General features: G+C 39.2%; 1 long non-coding RNA gene across 2 annotated transcripts; it reads left to right on the top strand.

Moving 5' to 3' along the window:
* Positions 1 to 1262: 1262 nt before the first annotated feature.
* LOC124859601 lies at positions 1263 to 10200 on the top strand. 2 transcript variants are annotated; one of them, XR_007036157.1, is made up of 4 exons: positions 1263 to 1355; positions 3464 to 3639; positions 3741 to 3829; positions 10078 to 10200. It is a non-coding gene; the product is annotated as an uncharacterized LOC124859601 (long non-coding RNA). The 2 variants fall into 2 exon arrangements; XR_007036156.1 differs by lacking the exon at positions 10078 to 10200 and having other exon boundaries at positions 3741 to 4321.
* The last annotated feature ends 1833 nt before the right edge of the window (positions 10201 to 12033 follow it).

The raw sequence follows: 12033 nt of genomic DNA, 5'->3' as shown, positions 1-12033 counted from the left end.
TCCTGACCCTCTTTTTGAAGGACCCTCGGTTTGGTCACCGCTTCAGAGCTCAGACAGAGGTACAGGGTCAGGGTTCAGAGTGTCCTCAGCTGTGCTGCCATGGTAACCATAGGTTTGGCTCATTTCATGGTCAGTCTTCATTATAAAAAACGGTTCAATTTAAATGCAGGAGTTTAGGTGTGTTTATTCAGCTAGAGTAAAACCTGCTGAGTTCATGTCATGATTTTACACAGTGGAAATAAAAATACCTCTGATGCTTTGTCAGTAACAGATTAATGTTGCAAATTGCATTTTTCACAGCTTTTGACATTTTAATTTTGCATTTTACCTAAACTTTTTCAATTGCATGTGCTGCGTTTCAGCATCGCTACCAAAGCCCATTGTCTCCCATTGTGGTCCACTTCCTGTTTTTGATCAGTGTGCAGGGTTTTCTTGCAATCAGTGCTGCAGCAGTGTGGAGGGGGGTTAGGAAAAAAATCAATACTTTGAATATAATGTGTGGCCGCTGGAATAAGAGAATGATTTATGTAGGGATGGCTCCTCTCTGCATCAGATGGGACATGTGTTTGGTGGTTGAATGGATGAATGAAAGGAAGCGAAGGAGGGTGAGTGGTTTAGAGTTGAATCGTTTTGCTGCTGTTGTCTGTGCCACCACCCCTCCTTTCTTCTCATCCCTCCATCACACCATGCTCTCTGACCATCCCGCTTAATCTCATAGCTCTGCTGTGGTATTATGTGACCAAAGACCAACAAGCACACAACAAGCACCAAGAGTTTGTGGAACACCAGCCCCCCCCCCCGCCCCTTCCCCTCAAGAAAAAACAGCATATGTCCCTATCTCCCCACCAGATTAATGAGAGCATGTTACTACGATGACCCAGTGGACAAGGAGGGGTTAGGAGGCGAGGGATGAAAAGGTAGAAGGAGAGTGGAAGAGTCCGACAGATTCATGGAGAAACACGAGGCAAGAGGAGCACGAGCATGTCTGCAAGGGAGAGGAAGTCTTGCAAAGAGACAGGGAGATGGAAGTGTGGAGGCGGGAAAGAGTGAGGGAAGTGAGGACATAACAACCGTAGAAAAATGTGTGTGTGTTTGCTTATTGCAGTGGCCCCACCTACCTCTCCATCCTGTTAAGGAGGCATAGTCCCGAGGAGGAGGAGGAAGAGAAGGAGGAGGATGGTGGGATCCCCTCCCTCAGCCAGCGACACACACACACATCCTCTCCCTGTGGCTCACACACACACACACACACACACTCTGCTCCATGAGGCAGCAGTCGATGAGCAGCTCTAGATACTCCACGCGAGGTTCTGCAGGTGTCCCACCCTTCTCTCAAGGCCAGGATGCTCCAGAAGGTACTGAATCATTTCTGCTTCTTTTTTCAACATTTTATTCAGAATCAGGATACTGTACAATTTGCTCTTTTATTTTCTTGTTTATTTTGATGGACGATTTCTCTCTCAGAGTAAACCCCGAGCCTTTCCCGCTTATGTGAGGTTGCATGTGCAGCAGTGTGAGGTTGAATGTGTGCTCTTACAGTTGTTTACAAGCTCTACTGTAGCCGCAGGTCTGACAACTTCAGCAGAGTGGGCTCCTGTAGGTACAACTCTATAAGGTTTTCATTTGACCACCATCCACTGCATTTTTAAAAAACCTTTATTGTAAAGGTTAGCGATCTGGCTGCTTGTTGCACTATTTAGCCTTGAGTTTCATTTTTATTGGCACTCTTAGGGGTGGAGAAAGCAAAGCGCATTACGTACGCCCTCTATATGCAATTTTATTATGTTAGATTGAAGGTTCTCAATCAAATTAAATCCAATAACCAAATACATCTTTACAGAGAGAAATGTGTTTTATTAAATGTTTTTACAAATAGATTCCTAATAGAGTAAAGATTTCTTATTCAAATTTTTAAATATAAAAGTAACATTTAATATATGCAGAGTAACATCTTGTATTTTTTTGTTTAAGTTGCATGTTTTTTGGAGAAATATCTAAACTGGGAATTAATACTGTGCGTGTGTGAAGATCAGCACATGTCTCATATGTAACGTGGTGCACTGGCAGACACCCAGAACAACCATTTCTACTCAGGATGGACACAGAGTAAAATGCAACTTTCGTTTAAAATTGTGACTAAAACCACCCTTTTTAAACACTTGCCTTCTGTATTAAGTTGAATCTTTAGTTCTGAATTTAGGAAAAAAGCTATATTTTGAACATCTTATGGGCCATTGTATGGGGGTTCGATGCTTGTTTAACTGGGATCACAAAGATGCATTTTATTTGTAACCAGTACTTAGGAAATCGCATGAATGAGCAACATATTTTGCCAATTTGTTTGCAGCAGTTGTTCATTCACAGCCAAACACTGATATGGATCATCATTTTAGTAAACAAGATTTAAAGGAGTATTTGTTTAAAGTTGATGCTTTTAAAAAAGTGTGTCGCTGTTTGCAGGCCTTTACAAAACACGATATCAACATTCTGTCATCTTGTTTTTTAAAATATAATTTTCTATGGCTAGTATTGACCTATTAATGATATTTTCCACAAAGCGTGTGGCAGGCCCAGGGTTACATCCCACAGGGGCTTCGGATGGTCAGCCCCCGTGGCCGCAGCATGGTCAGAGAGTGGCCAATAAGACCCAAGCTGTGGTCATCCTTCCATCTTGCTCCTTTCAAACAAGAGGTCATATGAGTCAAAGGGTAACAAGTTTAACCCCTCGAGGGACGAGAAGTCAGAGGTCACAAACAAGGCTGTAGGAGAAGGTTTGCATCATCAATCAGTGGCACTCCTGGTTATATCTGTGCATATCATATCGATAACATGCTCCACTCTGCTAATCTCATTTGCATTGTTTGGTAAGCACCAACAGAAGCCAGTGATATCATATAACGTGGACAAAACTGCATAGGTGTTTTTAAGAGGTCCAGTTTTAAGTGCAGCTATATAAGACAATGGTGCGCTTTTAAATTTCTGTAAACATTTTTAACCTCGTATTGATGCATGATATGCATATTTTTTGCCTTTCTTTCCTTTATATGATGACGTGGGTATAACTCTGGCAGTCAAGTATTGGTTTGCTGAGTCCAGAAACCACCATATCTTTTCATTGATTCAACTTGTAAAAATATTTTTTGTTCTCTTGTCTTTCTGGGCAAAACAATGTTACTAACAACTAAGCTAAACCAATCTCTCAGAATAAGGAGGATATCATTATTTTGGCACGCCTTCTAATTTAGAAAAGCAGTTATAGCTGCTTGATTTGAAGGAGCATGGGCTTATGTAAAGGGGTGTGGCCTTTTTTGTGCATTTCCATTTTTTTCCCCCTGCAAACCTGACGCTGCTAAAAAAAAGATAGTTAAACACAATTGTGACATTTTCTTAAATTTAACCATTTTGTGACCAAATTGTAATCTTTTCCTCTCGTTTCTGAAATGATGGCGTGCTGATGTTTCAGCATCATCCAGTGGTCTCCTCCCTGGTTGATGTTAGCGATGTGTCAGCATTAAGCTAGCCCTGCCTGCTAGGCTGCTGGGGCCTTGGTGGCGACCAGCCCAGTCCAGCCCAGCCTGGCTGAGGGCCAGATCAGACATGCCGTGGCACCGGACTAGAGACGTGACAGGATCAAGGATTGTGAGAAAAGTGTTCCTACACTATGCAGTATTGTTTAACTATAGATCAACAAAGTATGATTGTACATTTGATGTTTTTTGTTTTATTTAATCTTTTAACAGTGATGGCAGAAAGAGGATGGTTGAGAAAACAGGGGAAGGAAAGCGGAGACTCCAGGTCATTCTCTGCACCAAGTTGGCGCTAAAGTATGGTATGTCCATCGGCCGAATTAACCAACACTAATCCTAGCCCATTCCGTCCTGCACCTACACATAGCATTCAATGGGTTAAGGTGCATATATTTGAGGACACGCACCCTATAAAGGATGTGGGTGAGCCATTACATGTGTGAATAAGAAAAGTGTACATGTTGCTCAGTCAGCTATTGCACAGACAGAGACCATCAATCAGTAATGTAAGCTGCCTTGCTCTTTTTGCTGGTCCCTCAAGTCTTCTCCCAGATCTGGGATTAGGCAGCACTTTGCCTGCAACACTATTCATTTGGGGTGGACTTCTGTGGTAAACTTTGACCACAAATCATGCAAATCAGACTTTTACAGTTTAATATGCATGTTTAATAAATATAATAGAATGCATTTCAAACCGTTTTTTATGATGCCTTTCCCTAATTTCGGTAAAAGGTTAACGTTTGTAGCTGTAGCACTATTTTGAAATGACAATAAAATATATCATATATAATGTGTAGGGTGTGTTTCAACTGTTTAATAGAGCAAACCTCTATTAAAGTCTTATTGTCACTTTAAGTATTGTTGGCCATTTTTTACCTCATCATCTTAACATTTTATTTCCCTTTAAGATTCCAGTCTTTTTAGTTCACATGTTCGCCAATCAATATGCACATCCTGCTTTGTTTTGGATAGATACATTTTATCCCGCAAAAATGTTTAAATATATTTCATTAATCTAACCAATGTCTGTTGAGTTAGTTACCCCCTCCATATTGAGCGCTGCTTATGAGCAAAAAAACCATGCGTCTTCGGTAAGACAGGGTCAGGCGCCTGCTGAACTTCCAACAGTTAAGCCTAAAGTTATTCATACCACTGGCAGATTTAAAGTAATCTTTAAATTTTACCAACCAGCGTCTTCTGACTGGAAATAATGTTAAAGTTTCAGTGTCCCAGCTTGAATTTGATAGAGAATATGTGCAGAGAAGCCAAAGATTAGGGTGATGGCAAGGAGTTCTTCCAACCTAAAAGAATTGTTGCTCCTTTCCAAAGATAAATCGTCAAAATATCAGTGGAAACATGCAAAATTCTGTTGAGCAATTATAAGAGGGGTTTCACTGCAATAAAGATTTTTGCCACTGATTATTAAAATGGTTAAATAATTTTCAACATACAATTTTTTTTAAAGAAATTATGACTTAAAGCAATATGACTTAATGCACCTCTTACATTGTTTTATTATCTTTCGAGAGATCCCTTCTGATTTAAATATAATTTTAAATCTAAATCTGTCAGGGGTGGGAATAATTACAGGCTTAACTGAATGCCTTTCACAGTGGTGGTGAACAGTTTGGAAGTGCGCTGGTGATAAGCAGCTGGTGGACTGCTTGTCGTGTTAAGATTAAGCAATCAGTCATTTGGTCAAGGTCTTGTTTATCGAATAAGTTTGACCAGCTGAAAGGTTCACGTCACCCTTATCTCCTAAAAATTAACGGCTGCTGATATACGTGTAGAAGAAAACATGCTGTCAAGCTTTCCAATAATTGTGATTACATTAAGTTGATTTTATTTGAACACATTTCCAAATAGAGCACCAAAATGTGTTGGTTTAAACGTATAGTTTTGTTTCAGATGAAGGAATGAAACCCGTCTTCTGATAGCCTTTCATTGAAGTTATGCAGGAACCTACTTAGAAATGCTCTTTGTAAAGGTCACTGCTTGTTGTGATGTGGACAATGAAGCAACCAATAACTCCCTGTGAAACATGAACCTAATTGGAATGTTCTGTCAATAATTTTATACTTTGACATAAAAACAGACATCAGGAGAAATATTAAAAAATCTCTCTTTACACACTTCATAAACATATAGGATTACAAACTGAAAACCTTGACGCAGCCAGCACATAAGGGATGGGTTCTGATAAATATTGGGTTTGGATTTTTTCTTAGATGTGTTTCTGGATCAAAATGGATTCATGCACTCTATTAAAACAAATATTAATACATTGATAATCATTGGTAACATTAGTGATTCTATTTCAATATACATTATTTATGTAGATAATATCACACACTGTGGGTCACAACAGATGATCTGTTTGACTCTCTATTCCAGATCAATTAAACAGTGAGGAAACGTTTGCCAAAGTTAGCTTTAAACGTTTTTCTGTCTACATTTTTGCATTTGTTTTGGTTTTTTGGATGGAAAAATAACACAACATGAACATATAGATGAATTTAACAAACGGCATTATAATTTGTTTTTGTGTGTCTGTTACTGATCCTTAATATTAAGTATACAGGAGTACTAGAAAAGATCAGAACATTTTAGAAAAAACACACAAACCAATTACTTAGGACAATTTAGCCAAAAGAGCCAAGATTGTTTGATTTATCATTTAGCTAACACTTGAGTCCTGCTTATCAAGGTAAGAAGCAGGGGTTGGCAGAGCCGGCCCAAGGAATGAGTGAACTAAGTAGTTTAGGGCCCACAAACCAACAAGGAATCTCAATGAGTAAAAAGAAAGTAAAAAACAAAAAACAAAAAGTAAGACGTAAGATTTACAGAGATAAATACAATTTCAAGTATAAGTGAGGCATCCATTGGTGATGGTGCAAGCTAAAACTTGTCATACTTAAAATCTGTAAATGTAAATTTGTGTTGTCAGACTGTTATATATTTTTGTTAAATAATTTTGTTGAGGAATATTTTAACCTAAACCTACTGGGGTGGGCCCTTTCCAGTTGTTTCACGTGCAGGTTTCACTGAGATCCAAAAAATGAGATTTATAACTGTATTAAAGAAAACTGAAAAACCAAAAAAAGATTTGCAGCAATAAAAAATAAGTGGCGATCAATAGAAACTAAGGCAACCTATTTTTAGGCTGATAAATGTCAATGTATAAACTGTTAAACACACAAGGGATGCAAGCTGAGCTTTTGTGATTAATGGTAGTTGGAAAACCAACATATCGAGTTTTGGTCAGGGCCCCAAACAGCCTTGGACCAGCTCTGGAAGTTGGTGAGACTGCGGGGCATTGTTCAGTAACTGAAAGTGAAGTAAAGGTGATGACCAAAGGCTGAATGGGAAAGGGACCATCCTCAGATGGTCTTAAATCTACAAACCGCTCATTTACATGAGACATAAATTCACCCTTAAATGGAAGAAAATTGCTCGGGCGGCTGATACACTGTGGCACATAAAAATACAATTGCAGTCAGTCGTATGTGTATGTGTGTGTATTTGGGATGCATGGAGGTAAAATAAGATTGAAGAGACGTATTGAGGAATTATGCATCCAATAACCGAGATGGGATGTAATTGTGGTGTGGACAGTGAATAGGCTGGTTTTTCTTTGGCCGATCCATGCGAGACTGCAGTGCAGGGGCTTAATGGCAGCCAGACTCATATCCAGTGACTGGCAAGAAAAGGTGGCTGCAGTTTACAATGCAGAACTTACAGACCACTGGATAACATTGGATATTTAATTATGCTGTTCAACAGCAGCAAATATCTTCTAAATTTAGAGGCTGAAATAAATAAAGGCATTTAATTATTTTTAAAGATGCACCAATCAATCGACCAGAGATCAGAAATGGACAATTTTTCCTTGATCTACTCTGATTTGTGATCTTTAGATACTGAAAAATTTCACATTGCTTCCCCTGTTCATTAAATGCATCAATCGTCGATAACTGCACCAACGGATAGCTTGTGTGTTCTTATTTTGAGTTTCATAAAAATCAGATTAGGGTAAGGGACATCTGCATTTATGCAGAAATGTTGCAATCTTCTTATCACTCAGTTTTTATTTAATATTTTTGTTCTTTTTATTGGATTCAAAACTTATATTTCTGTCCAAAATCATGCAGCATATTTTTTTCTTTTTTGTGTCGCATAGTTCTCATTGGCCAGGAAAAGCTTATGGGGTGTATCTCAGTTATTTTGCACACCTAAACAGATTCTCCTATTGGTTCCCAGATTTTCTGTGGAAAGTTACTTGTTACCATTCTACCATTCTGGTATTTCTGATAGAGATTTAACAATGAAATTATGCATTATAACCTTCTGGAATACTGATGTTTTTTTATATAATCCCAATGTGGTTCATTTTTATATAAACTCCCTTCAGATTCAATTGTGAAGCTCAAACTGTTGCAGATTAATGTGTTTTAGTACCCAAGATTTTATTTCTCCTTCTCATCATTATCTTTCCCTCCTTTTCTCCTGTGCATTTCTTTCTCCACAGAAGGGTTCCCAACAGAAAGACAGGGGCTAATACACATGTCATATCAGTTCACGCAGATCCCAATTGTTTTTAGCCACTGTGCAGCTCTGAAAGGTCTTCTTGTTGCGTGTGTTTCCCAGCATGCATTCTTATATGTTAAAGCCTTGCACATGCTCTCACACAGCTCCTGACCCACCTTTTTTCAAACTCATATTGTGGACGTACAGCAATATTCTCTCTATTATTTTCTGTCTGAATTGCACCACATGTCACTGAATCCAAACTGGACCATCAACAAACAGTACAATATGGCTCCCCAGGAGGCCTCCTTACAGACGTGTTTCATAATTTGAGCTGTTCTGTCTATTGTATCAGCCTCCTTTGATAAATTTACTTCCAACTGATACAATGCGTCAGTCTTTTTGTTAGAGGAGGACAATTGCTTGTACAGTGAATGTTCAGGACTAATGAAGTGCTGAAGGAAACGCTAAAGGGCACGAAAGGTGTTTGCTCTGCTCTTCTTAACTGTAGAAGACCATGTAGGCAAAAAAAAATACCATGCATTTTGTTATTCATTTATTTAGTTATAGTTCGGTATTGTCTGTGGTAATCAGCAAAGCTTAAAACTCTGATTCAGAATGACTTCGAATGAGTGATAGTTTTAGAACAAGAGAGAATGCAACTGAACATTTTTTTTTTATCAAAACTGATAAAAACATAAAATATTGGCTCAAAAGGAATTTACAGTTTGGATCCACTTTTTAAAAGAAAATACTTGCTTTGTATGGTTTTATGTGTAGTGATTGTAGCAAAACATGAGAGTAGCCTCTGTTCCTTGGATATCACTATCCATTCAGATGTGGCTTCAATTTTTTTTTCCTGGACTGTCTCTTTTCTCAGTGCTCAGGCTGTTGAGCTCTTTTCATTGTAAATGAACCCCACAGCAGAGCTAGTAAATGCCTTTGAGCCGAGCTGCAGGTGCATACAGAGAGGAAGAGAAAGCATCTCAGTACAAAAAAGTCAATAACAACTATTTGAAATTATATAGTGATTGCAATTTCAGTTGCATTGTTCAAATGCAGATGGTCTGTTAACAATCTTATTTATCTTAATGAACACAACTGACAGGAATGGACAATGAAAAGTGTCCCATTTTTGCAGCTATTTAACCTTGACACCCGTTTTAATTAAAGCACAACAATACTTGTCAAATATTTTATATTAGTTAGCAATTTTAATATGTTTATCCTAAAATGTTGGGGGACAGGTTGGGGTGTGTGTGTGTGGGTGGGGGGGCCTCATGATGTTGGGACAGATGGTATTTAGCTCTAGCTGTGCCGGGCTCAGTGGGACCCGAAGCTTAAGAGGTTAGGCCTGTCAAAACCACTCTGCTCATTCACTGCCTAACAAAGTGTGGACTGTCAGCCTGTTCCGTTTAATAAACTTAAGATTTTTCTTTTGTCATTGCCCGAGCAACACTTTTGCAGCTCGATGACCTGAATATCCCCACATTCTTCCAGCTCAGTGGCGGAGAATGCATCTTTTAGGAAGGGACGTCCTTAAAAAATGTAGGAGCATGGCGGTTAAACATTAAAAAAAGCTGATGGTGTTTGGTTAATGATACACAAACTTGGGTCAGAGTTGTATTGTTTGGAGGCTCATGTCTTCCAACAATAAAACAAACAACTAGTAGAATTAATGAGTACTAGAAAAGGTAAAAATGTTTATACATCAGTTCCTATACATAGATCAGCTGATCATTTTTTGCTGTTCTTGTTGTTGATTTTCTAGGTATTGTATCTCCCTTAAATGTTAGTAATTTCAGCTAAAATGTTTGATTACAAAGGCTTATACATCACCACAAGAGGGAGACATACAGTAATGTGCAGAATCATTTTTTAACACACAACTTCACTGCAAAATCTAAACTTAGCAGTCCTGAAACAGTTTCAGGACTTAAATGTGTCTGAGCTCCTTAATTTTTGAGTGATTAGTTTATTAATAAACATTTGGTATTTTTCTTAATCTTCCAATTTGTTCCAGTGTTTGTTAAGGTCAGAGGCTGAAAGCTGGTCAGTGGGTGACCTGAGCGGGACGCCAGAATGACATCTGACCTCTGACCTGGTGTGCACGTTGACCCCAGAGGACACGGCCCGACAATATGAGGCACGTGCCTTGGCCTAATCTCCATGGTAACGTAGGACCTTTTGGGAAACGGTGGGGAGCAGGGTCAGGGCTGTCTTTATGCTGATTGTTGTAAGACATCTGCTGTCGATTGACTTGCTGGATGTATAACGAGCCCAGCGCAGAGCAGCTTGTACATGACAGACAGGGCACGGGCAAGGAAGCTAAAGGCTCACTGGGTAATCTCTGCAGGCAACTGTGATGATGCATTTTGTTCTCACAATCACCTGGAGAGATTCTGCAGTTTGCCTTGCATTCTGTTCTCCATATTTACTCTTAGAAACACATTGTTTACTAAACTGACTAAATATGTGAATCTGTGATCAAAAAGGGGTTTCACTTTCTAGCTTAATAGAAGAGATTTTTAGCCAGGCACTGGCTTCAAACCTCTTTATGCCTGACTCTTAAAAGTCAAAACATTTGGTAATTGGTCTAAAGAACAAAGGAATGATAATTGAGTTACAGTGCAGAATGAGGGCCAACAGGTGCATGCCACTAGCAGAAAAATGTGCTTCACACTCTTTGATGCGATACATGAGACAACTTTTATGCACAAAATACTACTCCTCAGATTCTTTCTAATTATCACCATTATGCAAGTTTTTTACTTCATAGCTTTTATCACCACAGTCCCCCACACCCACCCCTCATTTTCCCCCCACTGTCTCATCTCGTTCTCCACCGTGTTCTGCTGTGTTTTGGTGAAATCTCAGCTGGCAACTGTGAGTCGTTCACTAGCTGCTCTCACAATGGCCTCTGGGATTATGCTAAACGCGGCGCCTCGGCTGCTCCCCTGCATCGACCGGCATCGACGACGCCCTTTGGAGCGCACAGGAAAGGAGATGGAGGGCTCTCAATGAAGATGTCACTGCAATTACACAAGCATGTTTCATAGACACCCTCTGTGTCTGCTCTTCCTCCTCATAACCCCCCCATCTCTCCACTTCTCCTCTTTTTTGAAAAATTTCTTTTCGAAACCCTTTTGAAGTGCAGCCTCATCTCTTGCAGGTCTTTCATAATGCAGGCCCATTTTGAATTTGCATGAATTCACCATCCAGATGCTTCTGCTGCCATGTTGCCTTATAATGATGTGTACTGTACAGGACCGCCTATTGTATAGTTGCAGCATCAAAAGAATAATCATGGCTTGATTGTCTGGGTTCGAGTTGGAAAGTGCAGAAAGAACCAAATTTGTTACTTTTTTCTTCTTATTATTTAAGTTTTATGATGTTGTCACAAAGGAAGAGCTTTCTGATGTGGACGGTACTGCATCAGGAACTGATTGGCTGATACTTCACTGCCAACAGTACTTGATGCATTGCCTTCAGCATCGAAAGAAACATCTCATCACACCATCTGCTTTTGATTGTGTGAAAAAAATAATAAACTTTTTTCTTCATGTTTGCAAATGTGTGTACACTAGTCCAAATTGTGAGCTCTGCTATTAGGTGAAATCGTGTCATGAAACCTAATATGGGTTTATGTTTTATGGGTTCACTCTACCAGCCTGATATATAAGTGCATGTTTGTGCTATCTGCAATATCATAGTTTCCCTCTAGTTCTCCGAAGTCCAAAACTGGGAGCTTCATGATTTTTGTACACATGGTATTTCACGAAATACTTAAAAGTAGACATTGATCTTTGATAACTTAAAAATAAGAGGAAAATACAGTCCCTTGTAAAAGCTGTAGAGTTACCTGAACTTTTTCACATTTTGTCAAGCTACATTCACAAACTTTATTGTATTCTACTGGGGTTCCTTGTGAGAGACCAGCAGACAGTGGTGCATAATTGTGAATCGGAAGCAAAAGGAC

The sequence above is a fragment of the Girardinichthys multiradiatus genome, chromosome 22 (genome assembly GCF_021462225.1).
Source record: "Girardinichthys multiradiatus isolate DD_20200921_A chromosome 22, DD_fGirMul_XY1, whole genome shotgun sequence".
NCBI lineage: Eukaryota > Metazoa > Chordata > Actinopteri > Cyprinodontiformes > Goodeidae > Girardinichthys > Girardinichthys multiradiatus.
The sequence above is the reverse complement of the archived record's forward strand: the minus strand, read 5'-3'. Positions and strand labels throughout refer to the sequence as shown.